Below are 13,787 nucleotides of genomic sequence, written 5' to 3' on the forward strand. Positions count from 1 at the left end.
AACTCTCTGGTGAAAACAGGCTCCGCCAATCAAAATGCTGGTGAAAACAGGCTCCGCCAATCAAACTGCTGGTGAAACCAGGCTCCGCCGATCAAACTGCTGGTGAAAACAGGCTCCGCCAATCAAACTCTCTGGTGAAAACAGGCTCCACCAATCAAACTGCTGGTGAAAACAGGCTCCGCCAATCAAACTGCTGGTGAAAACAGGCTCCACCACTCAAACTGCTGGTGAAAACAGGCTCCGCCAATCAAACTGCTAGTGAAAACAGGCTCCACCAATCAAACTCTCTGGTGAAAACAGCCTCCGCCAATCACACTGTCTGGTGAAAACAGGCTCCACCAATCAAACTGCTGGTGAAAACAGGCTCCACCAATAAAACTCTCTGGTGAAAACAGCCTCCGCCAATCACACTCTCTGGTGAACACAGGCTCCGCCAATCAAACAGCTGGTGAAAACAGGCTCCAACAATCAAACTCTCTGGTAAAAAAAGGCTCCGCCAATCAAACTCTGGTGAAAACTGGCTCCACCAATCAAACCCTCTGGTGAAAACATCCTCCGCCAATCAAACTCTCTGGTGAAAACAGCCTCCGCCAATCACACTCTCTGGTGAAAACAGGCTCCACCAATCAAACTCTCTGGTGAAAACAGCCTCCGCCAATCAAACTGCTGGTGAAAACAGGCTCCGCCAATCAAACTGCTGGTGAAAACAGCCTCCGCCAATCAAACTGCTGGTGAAAACAGGCTCCGCCAATCAAACTGCTGATGAAAACAGGCTCCGCCAATCAAACTGCTGGTGAAAACAGGCTCCACCAATTAAACTCTCTGGTGAAAACAGCCTCCGCCAATCAAACTGCTGGTGAAAACAGCCTCCGCCAATCAAACCGCTGGTGAAAACAGGCTCCGCCAATCAAACTCTCTGGTGAAAACAGCCTCCGCCAATCACACTCTCTGGTGAAAACAGGCTCCACCAATCAAAGTCTCTGGTGAAAACAGCCTCCGCCAATCAAACTGCTGGTGAAAACAGGCTCCGCCAATCAAACTGCTGGTAAAACAGGTTCCGCCAATCAAACTCTCTGGTGAAAAAAGGCTCCGCCAATCAAACTCTCTGGTGAAAACAGGCTCCGCCAATCAAACTGCTGGTGAAAAAAGGCTCCGCCAATCACACTCTCTGGTGAAAACAGGCTCCGCCAATCAAACTCTCTGGTGAAAACAGGCTCCGCCAATCAAACTGCTGGTGAAAACAGGCTCCGCCAATCAAACTGCTGGTAAAAAAGGTTCCGCCAATCAAACTCTCTGGTGAAAACAGGCTCCGCCAATCAAACTCTCTGGTGAAAACAGGCTCCGCCAATCAAACTGCTGGTGAAAAAAGGCTCCACCAATCAAACTCTCATGTGAAAACAGGCTCCACCAATCAAACTCTCTGGTGAAAACAGGCTCCACCAATCAAACTCTCTGGTGAAAACAGGCTCCGCCAATCAAACTGCTGGTGAAAACAGGCTCCGCCAATCAAACAGCTGGTGAAAACAGGCTCCACCAATCAAACTGCTGGTGAAAACAGGCTCCACCAATCAAACTCTCATGTGAAAACACGCTCCGCCAATCAAACTCTCATGTGAAAACAGGCTTCGCCAATCAAACTGCTGGTGAAAACAGGCTCCGCCAATCAAACAGCTGGTGAAAACAGGCTCCACCAATAAAACTCTCTGGTGAAAACAGGCTCCGCCAATCAAACTGCTTGTGAAAATGGGCTCCGCCAATAAAACAGCTGGTGAAAACAGGCTCCGCCAATCAAACTGCTGGTAAAACAGGCTCCGCCAATCAAACTCTCTGGTGAAAACAGGCTCCGCCAATCAAACTGCTGGTGAAAACAGGCTCCACCAATCAAACTGCTGGTGAAAAAAGGCTCCGCCAATCAAACTCTCTGGTGAAAACAGGCTCCGCCAATCAAACTCTCTGGTGAAAACAAGCTCCGCCAATCAAACTCTCTGGTGAAAACAGGCTCCGCCAATCAAACTGCTGGTGAAAACAGGCTCCACCAATCAAACTGCTGGTGAAAACAGGCTCCGCAAATCAAACTCTCTGGTGAAAACAGGCTCCGCCAATCAAACTGCTGGTGAAAACAGGCTCCGCCAATCAAACTGCTGGTGAAAACAGGCTCCGCCAATCAAACTGCTGGTGAAAACAGGCTCCGCCAATCAAACTCTCTGGTGAAAACAGGCTCCGCCAATCAAACTGCTGGTGAAAAAAGGCTCCACCAATCAAACTCTCTGGTGAAAACAGGCTCCACCAATCAAACTGCTGGTAAAAACAGGCTCCACCAATCAAACTGCTGGTAAAAACAGGCTCCGCCAATCAAACTGCTGGTGAAAACAGTCTCCGCCAATCAAACTGCTGGTGAAAACAGGCTCCGCCAATCAAACTGCTGGTGAAAACAGGCTCCGCCAATCAAACTCTCTGGTGAAAACAGGCTCCGCCAATCAAACTCTCTGGTGAAAACAGGCTCCACCAATCAAACTGCTGGTAAAAACAGGCTCCACCAATCAAACTGCTGGTGAAAACACGCTCCGCCAATCAAACTCTCTGGTGAAAACAGGCTCCGCCAATCAAACTGCTGGTGAAAAAAGGCTCCGCCAATCAAACTCTCTGGTGAAAACAGGCTCCGCCAATCAAACTGCCGGTGAAAACAGGCTCCACCAATCAAACTGCTGGTGAAAACAGGCTCCACCAATCAAACTGCTGGTGAAAACAGGCTACGCAAATCAAACTCTCTGGTGAAAACAGGCTCCACCAATCAAACTGCTGGTGAAAACAGGCTCCGCCAATCAAACTATCTGGTGAAAACAGGCTCCGCCAATCAAACTCTCTGGTGAAAACAGGCTCTGCCAATCAAACTGCTGGTGAAAACAGGCTCCACCAATCAAACTCTCTGGTGAAAACAGGCTCCGCCAATCACACTCTCTGGTGAAAACAGGCTCCGCAAATCACACTCTCCGGTGAAAACAGGCTCCGCCAATCAAACTGCTGGTGAAAACAGGCTCCGCCAATCAAACTGCTGGTGAAAACAGTCTCCGCCAATCAAACTGCCGGTGAAAACAGGCTCCGCCAATCAAACTGCTGGTGAAAACAGGCTCCGCCAATCAAACTGCTGGTGAAAACAGGCTCCGCCAATCAAACTCTCATGTGAAAACAGGCTCCACCAATCAAACTGCTGGTGAAAACAGGCTCCGCCAATCAAACTCTCTGGTGAAAACAGGCTCCGCCAATCAAACTGCCGGTGAAAACAGGCTCCACCAATCAAACTGCTGGTGAAAACAGGCTCCACCAATCAAACTGCTGGTGAAAACAGGCTACGCAAATCAAACTCTCTGGTGAAAACAGGCTCCACCAATCAAACTGCTGGTGAAAACAGGCTCCGCCAATCAAACTATCTGGTGAAAACAGGCTCCGCCAATCAAACTCTCTGGTGAAAACAGGCTCTGCCAATCAAACTGCTGGTGAAAACAGGCTCCACCAATCAAACTCTCTGGTGAAAACAGGCTCCGCCAATCACACTCTCTGGTGAAAACAGGCTCCGCCAATCACACTCTCCGGTGAAAACAGGCTCCGCCAATCAAACTGCTGGTGAAAACAGGCTCCGCCAATCAAACTGCTGGTGAAAACAGTCTCCGCCAATCAAACTGCCGGTGAAAACAGGCTCCGCCAATCAAACTGCTGGTGAAAACAGGCTCCGCCAATCAAACTGCTGGTGAAAACAGGCTCCGCCAATCAAACTCTCTAGTGAAAACAGGCTCTGCCAATCAAACTGCTGGTGAAAACAGGCTCCGCCAATCAAACTGCCGGTGAAAACAGGCTCCGCCAATCAAACTGCTGGTGAAAACAGGCTCCGCCAATCAAACTGCTGGTGAAAACAGGCTCCGCCAATCAAACTGCTGGTGAAAACAGGCTCCACCAATCAAACTCTCTGGTGAAAACAGGCTCCACCAATCAAACTGCTGGTAAAAACAGGCTCCGCCAATCAAACTGCTGGTGAAAACAGGCTCCACCAATCAAACTCTCTGGTGAAAACAGGCTCCGCCAATCAAACTGCTGGTGAAAACAGGCTCCACCAATCAAACTCTCTGGTGAAAACAGGCTCCACCAATCAAACTGCTGGTAAAAACAGGCTCCACCAATCAAACTGCTGGTAAAAACAGACTCCGCCAATCAAACTCTCAGGTGAAAACAGGCTCCACCAATCAAACTCTCTGGTGAAAACTGGCTCCGCCAGTCAAACTCTCTGGTGAAAACAGGCTCCGCCAATCAAACTCTCTGGTGAAAACAGGCTCCCCCAAATCAAACTCTCTGGTGAAAACAGGCTCCGCCAATCAAACTCTCTGGTGAAAACAGGCTCCGCCAATCAAACTCTCAGTTGAAAACAGGCTCCGCCAATCAAACTGCTGGTGAAAACAGGCTCCACCAATCAAACCGCTGGTGAAAACAGGCTCCACCAATCAAACTCTCTGGTGAAAACTGGCTCCGCCAATCAAACCGCTGGTGAAAACAGGCTCCACCAATCAAACCGCTGGTGAAAACAGACTCCGCCAATCAAACTCTCTGGTGAAAACTGATGATTTTGGAGGAAGGTGCTGGACCTCCACCGCTCTGGCTGGGCTGCTAGTAGGCTCCGCCCCCGTGAGCAGCCAACGCTTTTGCTGTCCTCTCCTCTTTTTCCTCACACACACGCGCACACACACACACACACACACACACACACACCCACGCTTGCCCAGCTCCCATCCACACAATCACCATCACAATCACCTCCTTCCCACACTCAGACATTCTCCTCCTTTGACAATCAACCAGGAGAACTGCTGGACTGTGTGTGTGTTGACCTCTGACCTCCAGGTCAGACACCAGGACAATCAGTGCACTGTGGAATGCTTCTTACGCTGTATTGGTCTGAAGAGCGTCCGTATTGTAAATATTTCCTCATGGCCATGTTTTTCCATCCTGGTAATCTTGTCACTGTCTCAGATTTATGGATTCACAATTATAAAGTACGGTGCCACTTGAACTTCTTTGTGTTCAGCCTTGTCCTTCTGCACTCCTTGAGTGAATCCAGTCTTCTGAGCCTCGCCAAATCTCAGTTCCTTTTTCCTCCTACTTTGGGACCTCTTATTGACCCACTGGTGACACATTGGTGCTTAATTCAGTGTCATGTCCCACTGTAACAGAGGGCGCTGTTGTCCACCTTAGTCCCTCCCAAACTGATCATTTCATCCATAGAGCAGAAGGCACCTTAGCAACAACTCTGGACTCTGCTGGCCCCCTAAAGTAGAAAACTATGAACCCAAGGAAACAAGCACCTTGGTACGGTTCTGGAACCTGACAGCTTCAACAAGAAACCCAGAAACTGGAGAGAAGATGGCGCTGCTCCAAACTGGAGGAGTCACATGGAGTCTGGCAAGATGGCCTTAGAACCTAGAAGAAAGCCCCTGGTAGAACCAGAGCAGCCGACTACTCAGCACTAATAGAGTAACTCAAGAACAACCCAGGTTCCTCTTCAGTACTGGAGCCAGACTGACAGAGAGCCACGGCTCTACTGAACCAAGTAGTCCTGTTTCCCTGGGCAGCAAAGAGTTCATGGACTTCTTTAACGACAAAATTCTCCTGATTAGAGAGAAACTTCTTCTCCTGCTGCCATCAGCTGACAACATGGCCCCTAGAACCCAGAACCTTAGAGGCAGCTGGAGGACCAGACACACACTTGGATAGTTTTTCTTCCTTCAGCCTTCATGAGCTCAGTTCAATAATGTCCTCCTCTAAACCTCCACCTGTCTCCTAGACCCCATCCCAACTAAGCTGCTCCAAGACTCTCTCCCCTCGTTAGCCCCTCCCTCTTAGATATGATCAATGTGGCGCTGGTATCTGGTTCCGTCCCTCAGTCCTTTAAAGTAGCAAGAATGAAACCCTCCTCAAAAACAAGCCTGGATCCAGAAGTTCTACCAAGTACAGACCAACACCACATCTTCCTTTTCTCTCCAAGGTTCTGGAGAAAGCAGTTGCTAAACAGCTCTGTGACTTCTCCACAGCAACAGCTGATTGGAGGATTCAGTCAGGTTCCAGGTTCATCCTAGCACAGAAACAGAACTAGTCAAAGGTACCAGTGACCTCCTGCTGGTACCAGATGAGGGACTGGTCTCTGTGCTGGTCTGATTAGATCTCAGTGCAGCTTTGATACCATTGACCACCATATCCTTCTACAGGGACTGGAACCTGTCACTGGTATGAAAGGAACCACTTAAACTGGTTCAGGTCATATTTACTGGGTAATCTCAGTTGGTACCAGTTAATGATGGTTCCTCTGAGACCACTACAGTCAGTTCTGGTGTTCCTCAAGGGTCTGTGCTTGGACCAGTCCTCTTCACCCTGTACCTGCTTCCTCTAGGTCACATGATCAGGAAACACTCCATTAATGTTCACTGCTATGCAGACGACACTCAGCTGAACTCATCAATGATCCACATGGAACAAACCAGCTGACTGAACTGGAGGCCTGTCTGAAGGACAGGAAACATGGAGGACCATCATTTCCTTTATTAAACTCTGATAAACTGAAGTTCTGGTGCTGGGCCCAAACACCTGAGGACCACCTGATCTTATGAGACAGGTACCCTGGATGGCACCACCCTGGCCCCCAGCACCACTGTAAGGAACCTAGGAGTTCTCTTTGACCAGGACCCTTTAACTCCCACATTCAACAAATCTCCAGGACGCCTTCTTCCATCTACGTAACATCGCTAAGATCAGACACATCCTGGCTCAAGAAGATGCAGAAAAACTAGTCCCTGCTTTTGTCACTTCCAGGCTGGATTACTGCACCTCCCTCCTACCAGGCTGGACTAATAAGTCCCTAAAGACTCTCCAGCTGGTCCAGAACGCTGCTGCCACGTGTTGACTAGAACTGGTAGTAGAGACCAGGTCTCTCCTGGACCAGAGGAAAAACTGGGGAGTAATTTTCCCAGAGTAATTATTTTAGAGTTATTATTTTCCTCTTCAGTAGTCGTATCTACTCATTTGGAGTCATAAATATCTCCTGTGACCAATAGAGTGAGAGCAATTTTTCAGAAGAATTTCTATTGGAGTAATACAGCAAGGCCCCGCCTACTATGTCCAGGTTTTTGAATTCTAAAGGCGCCATTGTCTCAGCCCGCACTTCTCCGCATCGGCATTACTCGGCACTCGCAGAGTCTGCAGACGGGACCACAAGAATACCGTACATTGGACTTCATATTTTTCCTCACTTTGATGGATCAGAAACCAGGTCAGACTATTATTGTTTAACTTAGTAAACAGCAATGTTTGTTACTGATTTGCAACTTTTCAGCTGGCCACAGCTACTTACCCACAGACGTGAGCATGTTTGCTAGCACCAGGAGTACTACTAATTATTAGGAACAGTATTGGCACGTATTATATAGTTCAGCACTGCAGATGTCAGACCCTTTGACTCCTAGTTCAACATTATTAAAATGGTCTTTTTTCCTCTTTCTGATTTTTTATTAGGAAATATCAGGTTGAGAGCAGAAACAGAAATGCACTACAAACAAATATCATTGCTTTCAAAGAAAACTCTTTCAAATCATTTCATGATAATAGTCATTTTAATGTTGACTTTAATTTAATGTTTTATCTTAAATGTTTTCAAAGAGCAGCAGCAGTTACTGTTGGATATTTAAGCTTATATTAATGTGAAGGAGTGAAACCAAAGTGTACACCAATGTGTAAACACATTCAGCAACAAACTAGAGTCAAAAAAGGAAATCAAAGAAGGCCCCTTGACTACTGCTCGACACGATCAAGCCTGATGGAGGCTGTTGATCAGCCTGGATATTTCCTCTCCTCAGCAGGGAGGCTGTGTGCTGCTCCACCCAGCCTTCATGTGTCATTTTGTCTTTGACTGACTGTGACTTTAGACTTGATTTAAAGTCTACTCGCACAAAGTCGGCAAGGTACATGGTCGTCACGATAAATAGCCCTAACAGTGAGCTAAATGTGGCCATGAGGGTTAAGTCCATGGTTTGGTTCCACATTCAAGAGGAGTCATGTGGTATATCTATGTACACATACAGGAAACAAGAACATATTCATAAAAGTTAGACCAGGCACTCCTAATCACTGCCACTACCAATGTAGTTCATTGATCACTGAACTTGGATAGATGCTGAAAGCCTTTTTTGTATTCTTTTCACCAGAAAATCAAGAAATGACAATACCTGAAGAGCCCTCCAGCTCCTTTGGTAACGTATGGGAAATTCATAATTTGTCCTTGCTATATAGCAGGCAGTACTACTGTGCTAAATGGTGTCTGACAGAGGGAAGAACGCAGACAAATTTCAAAGCCGTGAAAACTTCAGAACTTCTTCAATCTTCTTGTTATTTATTGATTTATTGTAGGGAAAAGAAAAAGTATGCAATTGACCCAGGGTGAGGCCAAGAGTTGCAAAGGTAAGGTTTTTGTTTTTGTCTAAAATGGCAGTAATGGTTCAGAGGGGTTTCCAGAAATCACATTGCCAGATTTTGTCCAAAAAAACGTATAGTTCCTTGGAGATTTACATTTTGATACGGTGTCATTATGAAAGTTAATATTTACACAAAGTTTGTCATGGCACCCTGACTGAGGAGTGGCACTTCACATTAAAAAGGCTGCAGACCCCTGGTAAGGGAAAGTGAAAAATAACTTAAGCCAGTAAGATCTCTGACCAACTTACCCCACCGAGAAAAAAAATGAAGGTTCAACCCAGAAGTTCAGGCTGCTATTCAGTAAGTAGTATTGTTTGGTGTAGAAAGTGAACTTCTCCATAGATGGATAGGATATTGTACTAGCTATTCAACAAAATAATTTCTTGCTTCTCCAGGGCAAACAAAACTGTGTGTGACCCAGAGTGTGGTATCAGTACATCAGCACATGGAAGTGAATAGATAAATATTGACAGAATACTACAAGCACAGTTCAATGTAGTACATGGTGTCATCATCTCATGTGTACATCACTAAGAGAAATACTACTGTGTGTGACCCAGAGTGTGGTATCAGTACATCAGCACATGGAAGTGAATAGATAAATATTGACAGAATACTACAAGCACAGTTCAATGTAGTACATGGTGTCATCATCTCATGTGTACATCACTAAGAGAAATACTACTGTGTGTGACCCAGAGTGTGGTATCAGTACATCAGCACATGGAAGTGAATAGATAAATATTGACAGAATACTACAAGCACAGTTCAATGTAGTACATGGTGTCATCATCTCGTGTACATCACTAAGAGAAATACTACTGTGTGTGACCCAGAGTGTGGTATCAGTACATCAGCACATGGAAGTGAATAGATAAATATTGACAGAATACTACAAGCACAGTTCAATGTAGTACATGGTGTCATCATCTCATGTGTACATCACTAAGAGAAATACTGCTGTGTGTGACCCAGAGTGTGGTATCAGTACATCAGCACATGGAAGTGAATAGATAAATATTGACAGAATACTACAAGCACAGTTCAATGTAGTACATGGTGTCATCATCTCATGTGTACATCACTAAGAGAAATACTACTGTGTGTGACCCAGAGTGTGGTATCAGTACATCAGCACATGGAAGTGAATAGATAAATATTGACAGAATACTACAAGCACAGTTCAATGTAGTACATGGTGTCATCATCTCATGTGTACATCACTAAGAGAAATACTACTGTGTGTGACCCAGAGTGTGGTATCAGTACATCAGCACATGGAAGTGAATAGATAAATATTGACAGAATACTACAAGCACAGTTCAATGTAGTACATGGTGTCATCATCTCATGTGTACATCACTAAGAGAAATACTACTGTGTGTGACCCAGAGTGTGGTATCAGTACATCAGCACATGGAAGTGAATAGATAAATATTGACAGAATACTACAAGCACAGTTCAATGTAGTACATGGTGTCATCATCTCATGTGTACATCACTAAGAGAAATACTACTGTGTGTGACCCAGAGTGTGGTATCAGTACATCAGCACATGGAAGTGAATAGATAAATATTGACAGAATACTACAAGCACAGTTCAATGTAGTACATGGTGTCATCATCTCATGTGTACATCACTAAGAGAAATACTACTGTGTGTGACCCAGAGTGTGGTATCAGTACATCAGCACATGGAAGTGAATAGATAAATATTGACAGAATACTACAAGCACAGTTCAATGTAGTACATGGTGTCATCATCTCGTGTACATCACTAAGAGAAATACTACTGTGTGTGACCCAGAGTGTGGTATCAGTACATCAGCACATGGAAGTGAATAGATAAATATTGACAGAATACTACAAGCACAGTTCAATGTAGTACATGGTGTCATCATCTCATGTGTACATCACTAAGAGAAATACTACTGTGTGTGACCCAGAGTGTGGTATCAGTACATCAGCACATGGAAGTGAATAGATAAATATTGACAGAATACTACAAGCACAGTTCAATGTAGTACATGGTGTCATCATCTCATGTGCACATCACTAAGAGAAATACTACTGTGTGTGACCCAGAGTGTGGTATCAGTACATCAGCACATGGAAGTGAATAGATAAATATTGACAGAATACTACAAGCACAGTTCAATGTAGTACATGGTGTCATCATCTCATGTGTACATCACTAAGAGAAATACTACTGTATGTGACCTTTGTATATCATAAGGGTGTCCAAGCTTTTTTCAAAGAGGGCCAGATTTTAAAATGTGCAAATGTCCAAGAGCTGATGTACTTGTACTTTAACCATGAAAGGCAAAATATTTGCTGTGTTAAGCAATTGACGTGAACAGATATTGTAATTTCCACCTTCCCTGGAAGCATCAGCCCTCAAAATCAGTCGTCCTCTTTTCATCAAGAGTTGCCATGGAACAAAGTGGCCTGTATGGGGCACACAGTCAGGGGAAGTTCCAGAGTGCTGCTGTCACCATGAAGTGGAAAGAGAAACTGTGTTCTGGGTCTGCATGCGTTCTTAGTTCTGTTTGACAGTGGTGGTGGGCCAAAACTATATAGCCGTATAGAAGCTGACCTCATGCCATGATTGGCCCCTGGCCGGGACTTTGGACAAGCCTGGTGTAGAACATAATGAACCTTAATTTCAGCAGCTCAAAGGTCATTTAAAAAATATTAAACTGAATTTATAACAGCTACTGTCCTCACTATCTTAATTGAGATTTTTTTTTGATTGACAGAGTTCAAATCAAGAAGATGTGTGGAAAGGCCCTGGACCAAGGATGAAATGAGTGCTGTCATGAAACACTTCAAAACTCCCATTTCAAAGGGACACCTTGACACAAAGTTGGAGTGTGGCAGTGCAGGCTTCCTGAGCACCCTGTTCTGATGAGCAGGACCATTCAAAACATCAGAGATTTTGTGAGGACCAGGGGCCTGATGTTTGAAGAAATATGGTCTGATAGAGACCTCTTTGCTGTTACAGTGAATGTGTTGGGTCTGTGGTTGAGGGTTGTTTTTACCCCTTGATTCTTGTGCAGTGGACTTCCTGTTCCGCTCAATTTCTGTTGTTTAAATTTGAAATCAATATTTTGCAGTTCTCTCAGGACAGTACTTGTGATGAAGTCATTCCCTTACTCAAGTGTTGCTGTGCACTTTATGGTGGGATACATTACTCTGCACTTCAGATTTTTGATGTCGATTTAAATCGTAAATCAACAGTTGATTTGAATTGAAAGATGTGAAAACACATTAATACATTATTCATTACTTATTAACTGATTCAAACACCATTTATTGTCATTTCAGGATATGAGGGTACATAAAAGGAACAAAATTTAGTTAAAAATAGCATTCAGTGCAAATTTGATGTATAAAATAAATTTTCAGTGTTTATTGCATTTAGATAGCAGAGTATTGTGGAGAGAGTACTAGTCTTACAGTTTAGTAATATTACTCTCTGATAATACCAGGTAATGGGCCAGTGGGGTACTTTTTCACTGATGCATTGCCAAACAACACTAATGTATGTGTGTAGTGTACAGTTTGAGCAGTGTGCTGTCCTCATAGGTAAGAGTTTTGGCCTGATTGTGTGTGTGTGTGTGTGTGTGTGTGTGTGTGTGTGTGTGTGTGTGTGTGTGTGTGTGTGTGTGTTAGTATTGACCACTTAAACCAGTGTGGTCCTCATAATTAAGGGTTTTGGCCTGATTGTGTGTGTGTATGGAAAATGTCCCAATAAATAATGGGGGTCCTCAGAATCCACTGTGGTGCTAGGAAACACCTCCTCCCGCCCCGTCCTCATAATCTTAAAATGTCAGGTTTTCATATTTTCAGATTCTTTGACAATAATCTCATTTTAAATGGACAGAAATGTTTCTACACTTTTTGGGGCCAATTTGATCTTTCTTGCATCTGTCTAACCCTAAGCCTGAACCAATGGTCTACATTGTGCCTTTGTATGGTTTAAGGAACGGTCGTCTCCATTGCTCAAAAGTCAGTCCAAATTACTGAGATGGATGGCCTTTGAGCCTGATTTCAAGCCTGCACGGCCCGACGGGAGGTCCAATCATTGCTAAGGAAGGGGAATCACCTCATACTGGTCAGTTACATCAAACGGAGAATTTGATCATTTTCAAAAATGTCTGTCATATATGTGTTCGGAACAAGAGGATTTTTGTTTTAGAAATCTTCAAACCGGGTCTTATTTTCAGATCAAACTACTCATGGAAAGTGAGGCCAGCCTGACTGACATATTTCTTGACATGGGCAAAAATAAGGACAGTAAGAAACTAAACTGCACTCCAGGATTGGATCGAATGACAAACGGTCAACAGATAAGGTTCCATTCAAATGGGAGAAAGAATCTGGAATGGTCGTCACAGAAGAAGGGTGGTGGAATATTTGCTCTGTGCGGTCAACTTCCAGGAGTTCTGGTCTCTGGAGAGGTTTTTGTTGGTGGACTCTGGTGAGATATTTCATAACTCCTAAGTTGAAATGTTTACTTTACTTATATTTATATTTATACAGCACTTTTCATACAGAAATTGCAACACAAAGTGCTTCACAGAAATGAAAGAAAAACAGGCAACATTAAATACGATATAAAGCAATGAAGCAATACAATAAATGTTAAGAACCCAGCCTTCCCAACCCACATGACCACACACACACACACACACACACACACACGCACGCACACAACCACACACTGACTGTCAGTACAAACACGGCAGGGCCCTGATCCTAGTGAGGAAAGACCACCTATGGGAGCATTTGCAGACAGGGGAGAAGGCCAAGGGGCTGTGTTGGAGGAGCTGTGGTGAGCAGCCAGCAGACCATTTTCATTTATTCTGGAGCTGCTCAGTTATTCAGCCCTACTGGCTTAGATGATGCATGGAATACAACAAAATTTGACCATGAAATTCACAGTTCTGTTTCCACAATTTACCTGGGAAACATTGCACCTCAAATGCTGGGGCGAGACAAATATGATCTTCTCTAAATATTATTAGCAAGCAGCAAGAAGACTGGAACTCCAAGATGGTTGCAAGCCACACCTCCAACAGAGTGGGACTGGATTGATATCGTGACCAGTATCCAAACTATGGAAAGGATGACCTTCTGGTTAAATCTAAGGACTGATAAATATCAGCAGCACTGGGACAAATAGATGGATAGATTAATAGATGGCTAGAAGAGATGCTCACTGAGCCATCATGGGAAGTGTAAATCCATCAGTATAACATCTGAATGGGTGGAGAAGT

The 13,787-nt window shown here is 44.6% G+C and overlaps 1 long non-coding RNA gene across 1 annotated transcript; it reads left to right on the forward strand.

Annotated features, from left to right (window-relative positions):
• The first annotated feature begins 7,023 nt into the window (after positions 1–7,023).
• On the forward strand, positions 7,024–11,809 carry LOC147260826 (uncharacterized). The gene is made up of 4 exons (XR_015116003.1): positions 7,024–7,306; positions 8,238–8,282; positions 8,440–8,490; positions 11,265–11,809. It is a non-coding gene; the product is annotated as an uncharacterized LOC147260826 (long non-coding RNA).
• The last annotated feature ends 1,978 nt before the right edge of the window (positions 11,810–13,787 follow it).

The sequence above is a fragment of the Aulostomus chinensis genome, chromosome 5 (genome assembly GCF_037954235.1).
Source record: "Aulostomus chinensis isolate RoL2024-O1b breed Wild chromosome 5, RoL_Achi_v1.0, whole genome shotgun sequence".
Classification (NCBI taxonomy): domain Eukaryota; kingdom Metazoa; phylum Chordata; class Actinopteri; order Syngnathiformes; family Aulostomidae; genus Aulostomus; species Aulostomus chinensis.